This window comes from Gopherus evgoodei, chromosome 15, assembly GCF_007399415.2.
Source record: "Gopherus evgoodei ecotype Sinaloan lineage chromosome 15, rGopEvg1_v1.p, whole genome shotgun sequence".
Taxonomy (NCBI): Eukaryota; Metazoa; Chordata; order Testudines; family Testudinidae; genus Gopherus; species Gopherus evgoodei.
Window position 1 is genome coordinate 14,904,525 of NC_044336.1, and position 20,565 is coordinate 14,925,089.

A 20,565-nucleotide genomic window follows, 5' to 3' on the forward strand; every position below is an offset into this window, starting at 1 on the left:
CAATGGTGTTCCAATATCTGGTTTGCCAGGGTGCTCTTTTGACATATTCTTCAAAACTGTCCTCATATGGTCAGCGTTTGGCCAGCGACTTGTCCTTTTTGTTGGCTAGATTGAGGCACAAGCAATTCAGCTCTCTGTGGGTCTCCTTCTCTCTCTCACTCTGGTCATACAGCAGTACTAACAGACTTCCTTCTTGCAAAAATTGCAGTTTGTGCCACTCTCCCCCCCACCAATCAGGCAAGATTTCTGAGTGGTAAGCTCCTTTGTTTTGACGAAATTAACAGAGGACTTCCCCCCCCTCCCCAATATCAAATAGGGATGACACAGAGTTACACCCTGTTAATTAGTGTGCAGCAGGAAGTATTGTTGCAGAAGTCAAGTCTGAGGTGTGTAACAAATTGTGTGCACAGGTATGAAAATGACACTTGTCTGTTTGTGCTGGTAGTGGTGCCTATTTCAATCAACATGTTATCATTTTGGAAAGCAGTGAACAGCAAGCACCAAACCTTCAGTGACCTAATTACTATGGTTCCTTTGACACCAAGAGACCCAAAAGCCATATTGGCACATACAATCTGCGGAAGCATCCTTGTGTCCACTTCTCAATACTGTACAAGTCCTGGCTTCTTCAACACCTCTACTGGTAGTGACTTTGTGACTTCACTCTCAGGTACATTTTGAACCATATATTCACAGAGAAATTTTACAAGTGACTGCTAGCTGGGTGCTACGGTTAGAACTTTTTCCATGGAGGCACAGGCCACCCAAATCAATCACTCAACTGGTATTTCTTGCATCCAATCTTAGATCATATCCAGCGCTGTCCTTCTGCAATTTTCCAGAGTTACTGCTGTCATATCAAAGACTTTGATTACAAATTAATTTGGACTCAGCAGCACTTCATCATCAAATGTGTGGAATTTGTCTCCAGCCATCTTTGTACGACAGCCCTGGCATTTCACAGCATGGTACGCTGTGATTTCCTTCTTGCATTGTCTTAGCTCGTGGATTCTTCATCTGAGCTTCCAGTTGATGCCCTATACAGCTCTGTCCATTCATCTCATTGTTCCATCACCATGAAGAGGGACATAGGCACAGTCCCTGCAGGGTGACTAAGAACAGTTGCCATTGAAACATCTCTCTCCATCTTGCTATGGACAGGGCACTAGAGAAAACAAATTTCTGGACTGATAGCTGCTGTGATTGTCCCTTCCCCTGACAGATACATTTGGTTTCTTGGCCATGTCAGCAAATGATCATGTCAAATTTCTTGACTGGGCTGAAGAAGCTACGCGTCCCATCAGAATTAAGAGAATCTCTCACATCTCTCCAATTGTTCTTCACCAACATCTGCTATTTTCAGTAGACTCTTGTACATCTGATGTTACATACAGTCCAGAGAATGTTGTTAAGCACCTCTGGATAGTGATTCAGGGTCAAATAGGTGTGTCATATTGTTGATGATATGGCTGGTAAAGCTGTAACATGCTCTTCAACCCTCCTCAGTGCAGAGATAAGGACCTGTCTGTGGACTTTATTGTCACTACTTCTTGTTAGACAACTTCTTTCCTTCAGTTTTTGTATATTCATAATACAAAGCTGTGTATTGTCATCTCTAACACTAACGACCTTTACATAAGTGTCACTAAATTAAAATCTAGTCCTAGAATATTTCAAAAGCTAGTACTGCATGTGTAGGCAATTACAAATTAAAACATTCTACCAGGAAGACTAGAGCTACACTGTATGTACAGAAGCTTACAAATGGAGCAGCATTACATTAGGAATTCATGTACATTTATATCTACCCACTGCAGTATAAACTGTGAGCAAGCAAACTACTGCTATTAGTGCACAACGTTCAGTGAGAGACTACTCTGGTCAGCAAATTTCAGCTGAAAATATAGAAAACTATTATAATCACTTGTGAGAGACTTGCCAATTAAGAATATGCAATGTGAAAACATTTCATGTTAATATATTGCAAAATGTTGATATATAGCCTTTTTGCTTAGTCATTTCTAAAAAAAAAACCAATACAAATCTTTTAGTACATTGTAATTTGGTAGCTTTGACCAATAAACACCACAATAAGCTGTTGAAATTACCTTAAACAGTAAAAACTGTAGTCACAGTCGTGTGGCAGTGTGTTTCTGGAACGGTGCAAAAAAATGACACTTTCATTTTGGAAACCATTGTTGCACCTCGCCTACGGGCTTACAGCACCACCTGACAGCTCCACATGATACCTCATCTAAATGTACATAAAATAAGCTTTCAAATGACACATGATGTGGGCTGTGTAGGGTGGGTACCTTAAACTCCAAAAATATGGCCCTTTGTGGAGAACTTCCACACACCCAAATATCACATATAAGCATTTCCGCTCATGCAAATATCTGCATTTGAGGTTACACACACTCAGTTCATTTGCTAGGGATGAACTGTTTAGAGTACATAGGACAAAAACCATCTAATTACTTTTGCTGTTTCTACCTTCTGACTGGCACATCACCAGAATTAGCTAGCAGTCCTGACTCTGCCCGTTTTCTGTTTTGTGACCCTCACAGGCAAAGAGACAGTATGGGAATGATGCTATCTTCTCCAATTGCTCAAGCAACCATGTCAGGCCAATTAGCAAGTGCAATGAAAAGATCAGGGGCTGGGAATGGGAAGGAGATACATATACCTTAGTATGCCCCTATAAAGCAAAATAGCGCCTTGCTATCTTGCCCTTAACTCAGGGATCACTTCAGCACAAGACAAAGGGAGAAAGGATGGACTTTTAAAATGAAGGAAAATGGCAATTCAGAGAAGGGTTTGAGAAAGCTCCATGATTCTTCTTCCTATTAGCCCAAATAGGAGACTCATGGCCTTGACTAGCAAGGACACACATAGATACCTGGAGGCCAAAGCCACAAAAGCAGAAAGTGAAGAAAACGTCCTGAATGTTCTCTGTGCTGATCCAGTGTAGCCTAGATCATTAGCAGTCGTGGCTCTGCTCTGCTCCCCCTTCCAGTACCATTTTAACAGAAGGAGGTCATGAAGGGAGACAGCTGTGCAGGTGACAGCCTTGCTCAGCACTGCAGTGACATTGTGTTTCAGGCAGCAAACTGAAATGTGATCTTGAAGGCAAAACATGCCACTCGTCAAAGTTCAAAACACATTGTTCAGCATGTGTAGGAGTGTCACTCTAAGATCAGTGCAAACATCTATTGTGCTAGGGTGCAGGGAGGGGGACTCTCAACAGTGAAGAAGCTAGACACACACTAGATTGGTTGGAAAAAGTAGATACTCTTTACCTACATAAATCTAAATGGCTACCAAAACAATGAACAACAATTCTTAAGATCTCCATAGCTATGTAATCATCCCGTAAAAGGAGATCTAGACACAAACTTTCCCCAAAGTTTGAACAGAACTGAAGTGAACCTCATCATCAATTTAATTTTTCTCTCCCCCATCTTAAGGTGACAAAAATGGTTAGGTCCTAAACACTTCAAAAGTGGAGCAATGAACCTGCATCCTTTTTGTGCCACTCCAGATATACACAGCAAGCAGATCTTTTCTCAGCAGAACCATACTTTAAAGAGTTTGGTCACTAGCTAACGGTAGATAAGCTATGATGTTTATATGACGAAGAAAACTGAAACCACAGATAAAGGCTTCCTTCTCTGGCTAGATCAGTACTTGAGTCATCTAAAATATAATTTGCCTGCATATTTTTCAAATATATATTCTATATCAAACAATCCCCAATTTGTTTGCAACATTTATGTGGTATCCATTAAAAACAATTTGCATAGTACCGGGAGTGGGCTGTCATGATACAAATAGTAAATACAGCTTCACAGAATTAGAGGTGCTCACACTTCATAGCTTCTGAAGGCCAAGCTCACTGCATATACCAGGAGTTCCTTACATTTCTCCATTTATCCCACGGGCCCCCTGTGTGCCATTCTCCCATCCCCTTCTATTTCAGGGACTCCCTGCAGCTCCTGCCCCAGCCCTTCCAGCACATGCCAGTAGTTCTGTGGCCCAGACCCTCAAAAGTATTTAGGTGTATAACTTCCATTGATTTCAGTGGAAGTTCGGAGCCTAAATACTTTTTGAGGGTCCCCCCCTACCATTCCCTCTCTGGCACATGCCAGGGGCTCTGTGTCTCCCCCTCCCTCCCCAGTGACAGGTCTGGAAGAGGTTAACTTGTGGTGAGAGATTCATTTAGCTCCTTCCCAGATGCACTTGTACAGACTATTAGGCATGGGTGCATGATTTAGAAAGGGAGGAAGGGGAGAAAAGTAGATAGGCTTCTTCAGTGGTTGACCTGGAAGCCTTAGTTGAGACAAGGGCCCGGTGAGCTGTAGTCTGCTTGAAACCCAGAGTAAGGGAAGGAGCACACCAGCTCCTAGATTGTGGGATTGACTAAGGCACAGAAACGTGTGCCTACACAGGACAGCAGACGCATGCCTGCAATTAGGTGGCTGCCGCTGTGTCCAGCTGGGCTGATGCTTGGTTTTTTTATACACTTCTGTTGGACTCTGGTAATGGATTATGTGACCCTGAAAAGGGCTGGACTCTGTAAAGTGGTCTGGCTGGAGGGAAGGTCATGCCCACAGCCAAAATAGGCCAAATGACATTGGGGGAAACTGAGGCAGTGTTGCTGCATCAATACACGTGGCCAAAAGGGACTACACTTGAGTGATAACTCCCTCCCCTCCATACCAGAGTCCCACATTCTAGGGTCTCTGTATGCACCCCCATTCCCTCTTCCCATACCAGGGTCCCCTACTTCCTCCCATGCCAGAGCCTCTGTTCTCCCATTCCCACCTTCCCTCCAGGGCCTCTGTATGCCCCCACTCTCCTCTTCCTGATACCAGGGCCCAGCAGGTCAGGGGCTCTGTGTGCCCCCACCCCCCCCCCATAACAGGGGCTCTGTGTGCCCCCACTTTCCCCTTACCCCCTCAATATTACTATTTATCTTTTCTGTTTGGGAGATAAGTCATGCAGGGTGCCAACATTTTAAACTCCACTGCGAAGACGAGCAGAGATGAGATATAGGTATTATACTGGATGTTGTTAATGGGTACCATCAACTTGATTTTTGAACAGTAGACAATTACAGAGGTGTTTGAAGCTATGACTCTGCTAAGCAGATGACGGAAACTCTGCGCCCCTCACTATTTCAGCCCTTCTTGTTTTCAGATTTCCCCCCAAAAAACATCAGTAGGGTTCTACCTATTGATGCCTAGAACAATCCCTGGAATTCTGGAACTGATAGGATGTAGCATTCAAAAGTTATTGCATTACACCACGCAGAGAAATGCCATCAGGCTGAGTGAAAAGCCTTGCAAGCTCAGTCAAATAATATAGCCAGGGTAACTGCTGTCTTTAACGTTCAGTTGTTCTCTCGATATATTACTTAGGTCAGCAGCAATGAGGTAATGTTCCATGTAGGGCCAATTCTGTGACAAGTCTGCAGAATTGAGCCATTAATTACCTAGAGGAACATAGGGAGATTCATACTTTTATTTCAGAATATTTTCTCTTGATTTCAATTTATAATAATGCATCCATCCACTGCTTTGGCCTCATGGTCATTCAATATGAAACAACAATCAGACCCAGTGTCCAACAAACTGAACCCTTCTAAATGCAAAACAAAAACTTTCCCACTACCCTCACTGATCCCTTCCACCCAGAAAAGCCTGGAGAAAAAGTGAGACTCGTAGCTTGACCTGAAGGTCAACAAGTTTCTATCAGCTAAGCAGCATTTGAAACACCTGCCTGAACATCAGAAGCTGAGCCTCTGGAGGGATCCATCTGAATATTAAAATAACCATCTTTAGAATTAAACATGGTCTCCCCAAATGTGGGCATTTATAAAGTACATTTCTTAAATCTGAGTTTTCATATATTAGTAATAATATTCTGCATTTGTCAAACATCTCCCATCCAAGAACTTCAAATACTGCAGACACATTAACTGATTAAGCCTCACAACACCTTTTTGATGTATGTAGGTTATATAATCCAACAATTAGAAACACCACACTGGGATACATTATACAAGATATACGATAGCAGCAGTTGAATAGAAAAATCAGACAATTACACTATCAATGCACCTGGAAAAAAAACTGTGCTCCAAAAGCATCCCATCTTACAAATATTCCAGGAGGAGAAAAAAAATATTCCTGGCTACAGAGTTTTCCCTACAGTGTTAAATTCCCAATGATTTTACTTTATTTAAGTAGAATTCCCAATCTGTATTCCGTCTACAAAGAAGATGGAGAGAGTCTGAACATCTCATTGCCAGAAATGAATCCCACAAGAAGAGAATTCTAATACATCACCTAGAATAGAAATATGGGGGAAACACATAAGAGAAAAAACAGCTGCGCCTTAGAAAGAACGGCTTGGATTAACACTGATTTTTTTTCTTTTTTTATTAGCAATGCCATAGGGGCTTCTTGTTCACCCACATTTAGCATATAGCAGATAATTTGTAACACTCTGTTTATTGATAGCTGGGTTTCATGGAGTGCTCAAAAGTGGTATTGTTAATTTTGTTAATGCCCAGCAAGTGTGTACAGTAACTAGAGCAGATGAACTGGCAGTCTGAATCCCAGATTCCATTTCTGCCCCTAATTCACTGTTTGATCTGGGACAAACCATAACATCTCTGCCTCAGTGTCCCTACTTTATAGATCAGGCTAACACTTACCTACTTCACAGGTGAGCTATGTGGTATAGTTCATTAACATCTCTAAGGTTGGGGAGATCCTCTGAAAGAAGTTACCATATAAACGTGAAGTAGCGTTGCTTAAAAACTGACAACAAAAGAGTACTCAAGAAATATTCCCTTGGCATTTCCACTGTTCCATGGCTGTAGATGAATCTCGGACTTGTCTACAAGGGATGTTACTGTGGGGCAACCAGAGTATGAATCTACAATGTGCAAGGATGGCACACAGAAAGGACCTATGTGGATATACCTATAGGTCTGTAGCATGCTTTGACATGTAACATGAAATTTTAGTGCACTGTAGCAATGTCCACACAGGATGTTACCAGGCTGTAAACCAGTGAGCTGTAGATTCAGACCTTGACTTTCTGTGCAATAACATCTCATGTAGACAAGCCCTCAGCTTATTCCACAGAAGTTCACTTTTCTTGCTAACAGAAGAGGAGACTCATTCTGCCTTTAAATCAGTGAGGAAAGCAGTGGATTTTGAAACCCAAGGTATGTCTCCGCTACAGCAGCACAGCTACAGCACCGCAGCTGTGCTGTAGTAGTTCTATAGTGTAGATGCTTCTTACATTGACAGATGGGGTTTTTCCATCAATGTAGTTAATTGGAATAATTCTTCCATCAACCTTGCTGTGGTTACACCAGGGGCTAGGTCAACTTAACTACAGTGCTCATGGCATGAACATTTTCACAGCCCTGACCAATGTGACTATGTCAATCTAATTTGTAAGTATATATCTGACCCCAATTTGAAATTAACTTCAATATACATTTTGAAACATTTGCTACTCAAATTATTTGTTTCCATTTTACTTGCATTTCTTTCCTATTTTCAGAGGTTTTCTAACAAGAAATGCACATTTGACCCCTTATTTTCTTGTTGAGCACAATAGTCTCAGATCAGAACATTGCCCCCAAAGGATGGGGGGGGAGAGGGTGTCTAAGGCAGAAGTCAAGCAGCAAGGATAGAGAATGTGAATCTGGGAGAGAGGTCTGGTCTGGAAAAACTCCCTCAAGTAAGCAGTCCTTAAACATACAAGTGATGGGATTACTTCCAAGACATAGGTTTAGCAGGAGCCCTACACATTTGAAAAAAAAATACATCTTTCATTTTAATTTTTTCCCAGTTAGTGAAGTAGAATTACCAGATGGATCAGACCATGGTCTATCTAGTCTGATCCAGTATCCTGCCTGGCATGACCAGATGCTTCAGAGGAAGGTATAATAGGTCTGAACTAAGCAATCACAGACTAACATGCCCATACAGGGAGATTCTTCCTAACACCTGTAATTTACATATTGGCTCATGCCTTGAAACAGGAGGATTTACATCCCTTCCAAAAAACGTTTTAAATGACAACTTTAACATAAAGATGGCCAATCTTTATTAAATACTAGTAAGCTCTTGATGGGTGAAAGTTGTCTTACAGTTTATATTATTTAAAATGTGTCAGCTGGAGCATGGAAGTCTTGTCATTGACTTGAATGGCCTCTGTATGAGGTCCTTCATAGGCCTCACCTAAATAAGCCAACAATAGGCAGTAGGTTATAATAAATTAGCAGTAGTTTTATCAACAAAGTCAATCAGAGGCTTAAGCGATGGGTGCATGCTTTTATAAATATAAAAACTAAAGATATCAGGTGCAGATTAATAAAGTCAATCTAATTGCTAGGGATGCAGCAACCCTACTAGGTAGGGAAGATAGTAGTGATGAATGTATATTATACTGAAAACAATTATTTCCCATCTTGATAAAATATAAGATTAAAAACAATGATAAAATGTTTCAGAAGAAAAAAATTCTATTACTTTCATTCCTTCGGAAAAGAAAATTAAAAGGCTAGAGTTTTGGAGGTTTCCTTTGTCTACTCTGTTCTAGGTTCTTATACACACCCCTGAGCCCACCATATAGGGAAGTAGCATGTCCTAGCATTCAGTCTGAGACAAAGTAAAAAACAACCTAATATTTACAGCAATGTAGGGCCCAGTTCTGAAAAGTGATGAGAGCGCTCTTGTCCCATCAGCTTCAACAGTAGCAGTGAGCCTTCAGCAGCTTCCTAGGATGAGGCCCAAAAGAGCAAACATAAGACTAAAACATTTCACAGTAATATACCCTAAAAACAAGGGTACTGCATGCATAACTACATTTTGTTACTGTGTGTAACCAGACAGACACAGACCAATTCTCCTTGCAATAGTTACCACCTGCTGGTATTTAACAACTGCAATGTCTGTGGGATTTTGTTCTCCAAGAGTTCCCCAGAAGCAAACATCAAAGGAACACCACCACCAAACTCAAGTTTCTCATAAGTTCAAAACAAAATACAGCCCTTCTGTGCGAAGGACTGAATGGTGCTAGTCAATCCAAACACTTGGACATTATTGTAACAAGTTTGCATGCGAGATCTACAGTCTAGATTCTCTCACTACAAATTGGCAAAGATGGGCAAAGTTACAGGGCTGACTCATTGTAGTGTGTGGAGAGGAGATAGTAATGCATGACACACCTTCTCATGACTCATCTACCCCTAGCTCACCTTGAAAGACATCCTCTCTCATTCACACAGGAGTATTCTGGACAAAAAGCCAAGATTCCACATTTACTGGACAAGTAATCATTGCCACCCAGTGCTAACAAATCCCTGGGTATGTGCTTCTTACATGTCTGGATATTGTGAGAGAACATTATACAGCCCAGATCAAAACCACAACTACACAGGAAAGAAAAAACAAACAGCAATGCTGTCTAGAGATTACAGTGAGGAGAGTAAAAGCAGCAAAGAATCCTGTGGCACCTTATAGACTAATAGACGTTTAGAAGCATGAGCTTTCGTGGGTGAATACCCACTTCGTCAGATGCATGTAGTGGAAATTTCTAGGGGCAGGTATATATAAGCAAGCAAGCTAGAGATAACAAGGTTCGTTCAGTCAGGGAGGATGAGACCCTGTTCTAGCAGCTGAAGTGTGAAAACCAAGGGAGGAGAAACTGGTTTTGTAGTTCGCAAGCCATTCACAGTCTCTGTTTAATCCTGAGCTGGTGTCGTCAAATTTGCAGATGAACTGAAGCTCAGCAGTTTCTCTTTGAAGTCTGGTCTTGAAGTTTTTTTGCTGCAGGATAGCCACCTTAAGGTCTGCAATAGTATGACCAGGGAGGTTGAAGTGTTCTCCTACAGGTTTTTGTATATTGCCATTCCTAATATCTGATTTGTGTCCATTTATCCTTTTCCGTAGAGACTGTCCCGTTTGGCCGATGTACATAGCAGAGGGGCATTGCTGGCATATGATGGCGTATATTACACTGGTGAACATGCAGGTGAATGAACTGGTGATGGTGTGGGTAATCTGGTTAGGTCCTGTGATGGTGTCGCTGGTGTAGATATGTGGGCAGAGTTGGCATCGAGGTTTGTTGCATGGATTGGCTCCTGAGCTAGAGTTACTATGGTGCGGTGTGCAGTTACTGGTGAGAATATGTTTCAGGTTAGCAGGTTGATCTGTTTCCTTATTTCCTCGTGCGGGTATTGTAGTTTTGAGAATGCTTGGTGGAGATTTTGTAAGTGTTGGTCTCTGTCTGAGGGGTTAGAGCAGATAGACTAGAATAGCAGATAGAACATCCCTGGTCAGGGCTCTAAGGGTATGTTGATTTGTTCCGGTGTTAGTGTACGGAGTGTCCTGAGTAGATGGTGCAGTTTCTTAGTGTATTCCTCAGTGGGATCTGAGGGAAGTGGCCTGTAGAATCTGGTATTGGAGAGTTGTCCTCAGTGCATTGTCTATAGCCAAGCACTGAGGTACAACCGCATCTGCTCTAACCCCTCAGACAGAAACCAACACTTACAAAATCTCCACCAAGCATTCTCAAAACTACAATACCCGCACGAGGAAATAAGGAAACAGATCAACAGAGCCAGACGTGTACCCAGAAACCTCCTACTGCAAGAAAAACCCAAGAAGGAAACCAACAGGACTCCACTGGCCATCACATACAGTCCCCAGCTAAAATCCCTCCAACGCATCATCAGGGATATACAACCCATCCTGGACAATGATCCCACACTTTCACAGGCCTTGGGTGGCAGGCCAGTCCTTGCCCACAGACAACCTGCCAACCTGAAACATATTCTCACCAGTAACTGCACACCGCACCATAGTAACTCTAGCTCAGGAGCCAATCCATGCAACAAACCTTGATGCCAACTCTGCCCATATATCTACACCAGCGACACCATCACAGGACCTAACCAGATTACCCACACCATCACCGGTTCATTCACCTGCACATCCACCAGTGTAATAAACGCCGTCATATGCCAGCAATGCCCCTCTGCTATGTACATCGGCCAAACGGGACAGTCTCTACGGAAAAGGATAAATGGACACAAATCAGATATTAGGAATGGCAATATACAAAAACCTGTAGGAGAATACTTCAACCTCCCTGGCCATAGGTGGCTATCCTGCAGCAAAAAAACTTCAAGACCAGACTTCAAAGAGAAACTGCTGAGCTTCAGTTCATCTGCAAATTTGACACCATCAGATCAGGATTAAACAGAGACTGTGAATGGCTTGCAAACTACAAAACCAGTTTCTCCTCCCTTGGTTTTCACACTTCAGCTGCTAGAACAGGGACTCATCCTCCCTGACTGAACGAACCTCGTTATCTCTAGCTTGCTTGCTTATATATACCTGCCCCTGGAAATTTCCACTACATGCATCTGACGAAGCAAGTATTCACCCACGAAAGCTCATGCTCCTAAACGTCTATTAGTCTATAAGGTGCCACAGGATTCTCTGCTGCTTTTACAGATCCAGACTAACACGGCTACCCCTCTGATAAGTGAGGAGAGTCTGGACTCCTTGGTTCTAATCCCAGCTCTGCCATTAACCTGCTGTGTGACCTATGCCAAGACAATTAACCTGTTTCCTCATTTGTAAAAATGGGAATAATACCTAGCCTAAAAGGGGTGCTGCGAGGCTTGTGTGTTCGTAAAGTGGTTTGATATGAAATGGACTAAAGACATGTTAAGCTGTCATGTACAGAACACAAAGCATTTTATAGAAAAATAAGTATGCGAACTATGAATACTTGGCTGCTATCACTAATCAGAACACAGTCAATGCAGTTATGCAACAAGTGAGTCAGCTGAAGGCTACTGTACTTTGGCAGGCACTATAGTTCAAGGAAGTTCAGCAGCTATTAGGGAATAATGTATGTTATTTTAAATAAATGTAAAAACTTCCATCTTGAAGGAGCCCAAAGTGTTTTATAAACTATATAGACAATACCTGTCTGTGCAATTCAGCCACATGGGAGATGGAGGGTGTCAATCATCCCACAGACGGCACCCTGTGCAACGGCATAGGGGCTAAGGGAAAGAATTTTGAACAAGCGCTCCAGGGCAATTTCCTACTCTTACAAAAAGCAACGTGCAAATGTAATGCCATGCAGAACAGGCATCTCCCTTGGAAAGATGAATCAATGAGTTTCTATGATTCAAACCTGCAGCCACCCTTCCATGGACAAATCTTTGCTGTTTGGAGAGAGAGATGCTCCCATTTTAGTGCAGATGAACATAAAGCAGTTATTTATAAGCTCTCCCTGCTAGGAAGCATTTTATAGTGAGTTTTAATGAGATATTTAAAGCCTACAACATGTTTTTTAAATCTCCTCTGACGGTTGTATATGTTATTGCTTCCCTCCAGCCCTCTCTGGTCTATTTAGATTACACACTCTTCAGGGCAGGGGGCTCTCTCATTCTATATTTGTACAATGCCCAACATAGTGCTCTGATCGCTGTTGGGTCCACTGATGCTACCTATATAATAAATAATACGAAATTAAATTTCCTCAGCTGGAAAAAAGCCTCTGCAGGGAGTTTATTTCAATAACATTATGGACGCAACATGCAGCCTTAGAACTAAAAAGATCAAATCCCTTAAAATAATGGAAATTCAATGCAGTTAAACAGTGGAAATGAACTGCAAGATAATGCCAAACAAGAAATGGCTGCATGAGAGTAGGACAGCTAAACTGGGGCAAATAGCAACTGAGACACTGTGCAGACCGTCTTCCGCCATTAGGATTTACTGGAACACCAGGGCAAGCTGGATAAGGGAGTATATCTATACTTTGAGCCAATCCCTAATAGCTCTGTCCACAGCTGAGAACTGCACCACTGCAACATGCAATAATGTAAATGAAGCAGTGCAAATTGCCAAAGTGCACCACACATGCCAGCTATCCTCTTTCAGGTCCACTGTGTCCCTGCAGCACTTCCTGCACTCCTGCAGTTACACTGCATTGATACCCATCCCAGAGTTCCAGGCACAGCTTCCCATCCAGTTCTCTGTCAAAAGAGAAACATCACTTCTCTTCCAAGTCCTAGAGAACAGACCTTTGATTGCAGAGTTCAGTGAAGACACTACAGGCCTGTGCTAGGACAACTAATTGCACCAGGGCAGCTGAAATGGCAGTGTTTTCAGTCTGTTATAACAGAGCAGAAGAACCCAGGTGAGCTATAACTGCAGAAGCTTTGCTCAAAACAAGTGCAGCTGAAACAGTGCTGGAAAAATTGTGCAGCATTGGAAGAAAGCTCTTGTGTGTGGATGCAAAAGGTGGTACAAGTATTGAAGGTGCTTGCAAAGGTAAAGTTCTCTAGTGTAATCAAGTGTCATGAAACACCATTGCAGTAGTGCCAAACCTAAGTATTGAAAAATAATTTGTAAGGACACACACACAAAAAGAGACATTTAAAAACAACAATATATATTGAGGGCTCTCTCTCATTTTCATTTTTCTGGTTTTTGAACCTTTATGGTATACTTGGGTAACATTTTTCAATTATACCAGCAAAAAATTTACTCTGAACTAAAGCAGGGGTTCTCAAAGTGGGGGTCAGAACCCCTAAGGGGGTCACAAGGTTATTACAGGGGGGGTCATGAGCTGTCAGCCTCCACCTCAAACTCTGCTTTGCCTCCAGCATTTATAATGGTGTTAAATATACAACAGAAGTGTTTTTAATTTATAGGGGGGGGTCACACTCGGAGGCTTACTGTGTGAAAGGGGTCACTAGTGCAAAACTTTGATAATGACTGCATTAAAGCAAGACTTGATGTAATCACATGACTCCAGAAGCTGGGGATTTAAGAACAATACCAAATAGTAGGGAACCTGCAATAACAGAGTGAAATATGCTGGTGATGCTGCACGCTGCCAGTCCCGCAAACCACCCTTCTAAGACCTCAGTGAGGAGAAACGCTCACAGTTCTACAGATAAAACCTCCAGGTCTTGGGGCTGGGGGATAAAGATAGGGGAGAGGAATACAGGCAAACTGTGGCTAATCCCCACAATGTGACACCCAGGCAGTTCCCAACCTGGCCACCCCTTCTCCAGTCCCCTAGGTCACAGGGAGCCCAGTAAGGTAGAGAGAAATGAACACAACCAAATTGGACCTAGTCCCCCCACCCCCTGGGGAGAGCAGCTCCCCCAACCCGGCAGCCCCAGCTCCCAGCGAGGCCAGTGGGGAGTAAAGGGGAATCTCCTCTGCAGCTGCTCCCTGGCTAAGACACTGCTCCGCTGGTCATTCCGCTGCCTGCACGGTACTTACCAGCCTTCCCTGAACTCTTCCTTATCCCCCCTCGGGCGCGCTGAGCAGTTCCTCAGGGCGCCCCGCCAGGGCCTCACACCACCTACTCCAACAGCGCTAGAACCGCCATTTTTGTTACTGGCAAACACACCTTTTGTTTCCCAAGGCACCAGTCTTGCGACTTCAGGCACGGCTAAAGACGCCGTCGTCTGGTTGGTCAGAACCCGCCCAGACTGCGGTGTGCCGCACTGTGATAGGTGTGATGTGGATCAAGCAAGACGATCTGCATCCGCCCTTTCCTCAAGCTGGTCTGTGCTGAAGCTGTCCCGTGCTTGTAAAGCTTTGGGCTGCTGCCCATGGGTTGCAACGGGAGCAGCTCGTTGAGTATCGCGTAGGGGGTTTGTGCGTGCTCTGGAGAACTGCAGGGCAGAGCCCCGAGCCCTAAAGACTGCCACTTGCTGAGCTCATTGCAAGGGGCAGCACTGCTGCTGCCGCCAATGTGCAGGAGGCACTATAATGCCGCCCACAACACAGTGACAGAGCCAGGACAATATGCCCTGGGGAGTGAATACCCCGCAAACGGGTTCCTCATAGCGGGGAGCGCCTCCTGCGCCTTGCACAGCGCTGAGCATATTGTCAACCCATAGCAAATTAAAGTAGCAAGCACCACTTTGTGGGTCATTCGCACAGGGTCATCAAATAGTTGCATGTGGAGGGTGACACCTACAGATGTGCCTCTGCAACATCCTCATTGCTGAGTTTAGAGAGCAAGGGAGGTCCCTGCTAAGAAGAAGACTGCAAAGGGAGATGAATTTAGAGGCGACAGAATAAAGGAAGAGAGTAGGGCACAGAGAAGAAATGAGAAAGCACTGCAGGTCTAAAAACAAGGGAAATCAAGCCTATCTATATGGAAACCTAAAGAATTTGGATTTTTAAAAGGAAATGGAGGAAGTGAGGGGCAGGGAGAGAGACAGTATATTTTATTTAGCTACAGAAAGCTTTACACATCATTTTGAATTTGTGATGGGTTGACTGTTTTTAAAACAAACACACACTCTCCCTCTCTCTCTCATTTTAAATGTTCTCAGCCTCCATTATCCCCTCATTTGATTCCACTTAATGTTTTTTAAAGGCTAATGGGTATGTTCTCAAGTCTGAAAATAAAATTGGGACAATCCTGCAAATACCAGAGCCAGGTTGATGTGGTGATTGATAGTATTTATTACAGTAGAATCCTGATTTACTGAACCTTAATAATTGAAGCCTTCTTTCTGAACTACACACGTGTTGGCCATTAAGCAAGGAGTTTGAGACAGGAATATGGTAAATTATAAGCGGCCAAGCTTCAGTTCTGCAGAACACCTAACTTCTATAGTGTTGGAGTTAAATACCTGCAGATCTTAAGAGTTCCACAGAAGTTTAACTTCAGCACACTTGAGTTTAGGTACCTGGCTGTAAATTGGAAAGCTGTTGAGTGAGGCTCACAAACTCCAAATTTTCTGAACCCCTAGTTACTCAAACTAATTTGGTGGAGTCCAAGCAGTTAGGAAAACAATGAGGATTTTACTGCACTTACATGGCACCATAAATTAACATGGTGCTTTAGATGCAAATAAAATGACAGATTTCTGAATATTTTACAATCTAGATTATACATAACATCAGGGAATGACAAGCAAAGGGAAGTGAAGAGGGTATAGGAGGACAAGAGCTGTAACAATGTAAGATCATGAGAAGTACCTAATGCTACATGTGCATCTTTTTAGTTCCTCTTTAGATTTTTTTTAAATAAATTAAGTACATTTAAGTTGTAGATATTTTCTAAATAAAGGTCAGGTAGAAAGTAGATACTGAGCAGGGGACCAGAGTCAGGGCATTGGGGTTCTAATCTTGGCTCAGAGACTGATTCACTATGTGATCTTGGACAAATCACTAATAGACCTTATCCCACAAACACTCCATATGTGGAATTTCTATTGATATCAATAGGAATTCTGCACTCAGAGGGGTTAATGGATTGTACTGTTAACGGCTCTGTGCCTCAGTTTCCCCATAAATAAGTCTAATAATATCTACCACTTGGGGCTGTTTGGAGACTGAACTGAATGTTTGTAAAGCATTTTGAGATTCTTAGATGAATGGCATTATGAAAATACAATACTATTATTATTATAAAGATGCTCTGAAGAGCAGGAACCCACAGGAATTAAACCCTCTTGTAATTTCTGAAGAATTAAGAAAGAAATTCAAAGAAAGGACACTTCATTTCTACCTATTCCTGGGTTGGGATAGAGAAGGAAAACTGAATAGAAAATACCTAATCAAGAATCATTATCAACTGAGATTAAAAGAAAATCATGCCAATTGTTTAGAGTACTTGAAAACGCACAGAACACAGACCTGTTCTGCATTGGGATACACTGATTTATTTGTGGCTTAGCTTTAAAATTATTTCCTGATTTTTATCTTGATTTTGTAACAATATTATAATATTCTAGAAAAGTGGTCTAAAATTTTATGGCTTATAATAGTGGGTTTGGATGATTGGTCTGGACCCTGCAATATTATATAGGGTATAGAACAGGATGGCTAAGCGAGTTACTATAACTTTCCAAATTAGCTGCTAAAACTATTTACAAAATGCTTTTTCTTTTGTTTTTGTTACTGACTTACTTCATACAGTCCTGCAGCGCCATTGTGGTAGGGAAAATGTGCATGTAATAAGAATTAGTGGTAATTGTTTCATTAATGCAAGCCAATATGCACAGTCTGAAAATATTGTATTCATGCTCCTAGTGCTTTTGGCGTAGGGATATACTATCTCCTCTTTGGATTATAACATATGTGCTGATAGAGTTACAGCTCAATGTGAGGTAAGCTTCCGCCTTCTGAATGGTTTGCGATAGGCGACAGTTCCAATGGAACTATTTGACCTCTCTGCATGTGCCTTTCAGTCAGCCCCAGTCAGGATGTGCTGCTGCTGGTAGTGCAGAAATGAGAATTTGAGTGGGAGCACTTTAAAGCAGGTACTGTATGCAAAATGTCCTTTCCTTTTCTCTTTTACTGTATCTGGAGCTCTGTAGCAAGGCATTGAAGAGGTTTTTAATCAAATGTTTGATTGTGTAGCACGTATAAGCAATAAGGTAACATAATTTAAAATAACTTAAAACTGGTAGAGGGGAATTCTTACATTTAAAAAATAATTAATTGCTCTGACTAATTTTTTCTATATGTTTTATGTTAGATGTTAGAAAATGACAATATTTTGAAGTTTGTATGACGATGAGAGAAATTAAATGAAAAAGTGATTGGAAAGGGGTTACTTAAAAAAAATATACGAGAGCTGACTAATACCATCTAAAGGTGATTCTGGGCAGCACTTGGAATATTAATTTCATCTGGGCAACACTGATTATAGGGTGTTGGTTTTTTTCCCAATTATATTTAACTTAATGTATATTTATATAGAAGGTATATATACAGATTACATGCTCCATATTAGATGTGTATTCTGCTTTATTATGTCTTTACTAAAAAAGAGGATCTGCTTTGTTTTTCTCATGAAAGGAAATTGAACTGACTATTCTGAGCTGTACTGAAAGTGACAGATGATTAAACTGGGTAAAAGGAGAAAAGCAGAGGCCCTTTTGTATTAAAGAAAGGGAGATGGCACAGTCTAGTTATACCCAATTCCCTTTTACAGGTTCTTCCAGAGTTATAAATAGATCATTTCGGGGCTAGCCAACTCTTGTTTCATTGTTTCATTTCCTAACATCAGCAATGGCTAACTCTTATTGTACACTCTGGGTCCTAGGTATAGCAATACTGGCCACAGGGTTTTAATTTTTACAGCAATCATGTCCTTTCTTCTCTTTGTGACCATAGAAACATGCATAGTAAGACAGAGAATCAGCCTTTATTACATTCTTCGCAGATCTCTGCTCATTGCAAGGCTCATGATATTTTTAATTATTATTTAATTTATTTATTTTCTGATTTAGAGGCCTGGCTGAGTTTTGTTTTCTGGCCTGTAAAAGTCAGAACAATCCCTGTTTATTGCAGGTGATGTTTAAGCTGCTTTACAAGCACTCCTGAAATCTGTAACTGTTAAATTTGAGGAGCATAATCTTGGCAGATTGTCTGCTCTGTCTGGTTCACAAGCACCAACATTTGTTTATTACACTTGGATGGATCCATTAAAAAAAAACAGACTGTGGTAATGACTTAGTTTATAAAACTGTTGAAATACATACATAAAGTAAGTTATGGCACTATGTCATGAAGATTTCCTAAGGGAGAGAATAGTCTAATGGTTAGAACAATGAACTAGAAGTCAGGAATTTTGGATTCTATTCAGGGCTGCCCAGAGGATTCAGGGGAACTGGGGCAAAGCAATTTCAGGGGCCCCTTCCATTAAAAAAGAGTTGCAATACTATAGAACACTATATTATCATGGGGGCCCCTGTGGGGCCCAGGGCAAATTGCACCACTTGCCCTCCCCCGGGCAGCCCTGATTCTATTGCCAGTTTGGACACTGACAGAGTAAAACATTGGGCAAGTTCCTTAACCTTTCTTTGCTTCAATTTCCCATTTGTAGAATAAGTATTATAATACTTGCAGGGACAATATCAGGTTAAATCTCAAACACTCATACACACGCACAAAGCCAAATGCCCTTATATGTGTTACTACTAACTTAGATTACTAAAAACTGAAAGAATTTTAAACATCTCATTTGTAGGTCATCAATCGTGCTGTTTGTTTATTACTTTGCTTTTCTCTGCATGGACAGTGGAAACAGACTAGGCACTTTCCTCTTTCTTTCTAGCAGTTTCCATTGTCTGGTTTGCTTGTATTAGCATAATCCTGCAATGCCTAGGCTGCAGATACTGCAGGGGAATGTTTAGATCCAGACCCAAAAATATGTTTTAATTTAATTTTTAGAAAATCATGGTAATATATTTATTAATTTTAGGGTTTGTAAAATATTTTTTGTACAATAACTAAGTTTGGGGCCTAAATTACTCAACAGTGACCTTTTGTTAATTATTGTTTTTTAAAGTCCACAGGGCTACAGAAGGGCATTATATTGATGCTACATAACACATGTTCTATTATAAAAACAGCATCCCCAAGTTTGCATATGGCCTCATCCTGTGAGACACTGAGAACATACCATTTACATAGATTTCAGTGGGAGATTGGAGTACTTAGTGATTCTCGGAACAAGGCTGAAAGTGTACAGGAAATATGCAGTATTTTCTATGGCATGAGGGATATTTGATGAGACACCTGCAGCTCTGGACCAATTTTAAAAAGTAGATTCTAATTTAAGGACTAAATGACCCATTAATAGAAGGGCTTCAGATTGGGACATGTAGGGTGTAAGAGCTTGATTTTCATGCTGATGCTAGCTCAGGGATTGAAGTGGGAGGGAAGAGGCAAAAAAGGTGATGTTCTTGCAACAAGAATCTCAGCTATCTCATTCCCAGCATTCCCTATTTGCTATGCCTACATTCCCAGCATTCCCATATTTGCCTCACCCAGTTTATTTCTTCTTCTCCTGTAGACATAGAGGTATAAGGCATGTTCCAGCTTCTCCTATAGCTGCCAGAATAATGTTATGGCATTAAACTTTTAGCTTACTAGAAAAATCATCTGGGGTATGTTGAAGGATGATCCACACTCACTCTCTACATTCTGTACAGCAGTTTGCCTGAATAATTTTCTTGGGAAAAATACATCTTTCTTCTTCAGTTTCTTCAGAGAGTTTATTACATGCAAATACTGGTTATCAAAAACCAGTCTGTATATGATTTGGATGATCTGATATATGGAAATATTCTCCCCAAAAATCAGAATGTCGTTTAAAAAAAAATAAAAATTGTTTTGAAATCTAGAAGCATCTTCTGAGCCAGATAAGTGGCATTTACATGTATTTTATAATTTGTATAGCACCAGGTTCACGGTGGGTGCTTTTAAGAGATTCCACTCTAGCTGACTCAAGGCCACAGTCTCTGCTTTATGGAGACTTACCCATTAAGCCATCTGGGCTACAATTTCTGTGGGTGACAGGTTCTGACTTGCGAGGAGACTGGCAGTTGCACATGAACTATACAAACATGAGATAGTCCCTGCCTTCAAGAGCTTACAATTTAAATAGACAAGACAAAGAATGGGAGGAGAAACAGATGTACAGAGTGGTGAAGTGACTTGCCCAAGGTCACAAAGC

At 41.6% G+C, this 20,565-nt stretch overlaps 1 protein-coding gene across 7 annotated transcripts in view; it reads right to left on the bottom strand.

The window, feature by feature from the left end:
* The window catches only part of TMEM94 (transmembrane protein 94), a 97,287-nt gene that overhangs the window by 71,783 nt on the left and 4,939 nt on the right, over positions 1 to 20,565 (bottom strand). For 2 of the 7 annotated variants that reach the window (XM_030534303.1, XM_030534301.1), the window contains exon 1: positions 14,355 to 14,519. The exons of 4 other annotated variants lie outside the window; for them this stretch is intronic. The gene's annotated coding sequence lies outside the window, so the exon portion shown is untranslated. Of the gene's footprint in view, positions 1 to 8,723; positions 8,810 to 14,354; positions 14,520 to 20,565 lie in introns of those variants that run through there. One more of the 7 variants, XM_030534302.1, reaches the window with a different exon arrangement.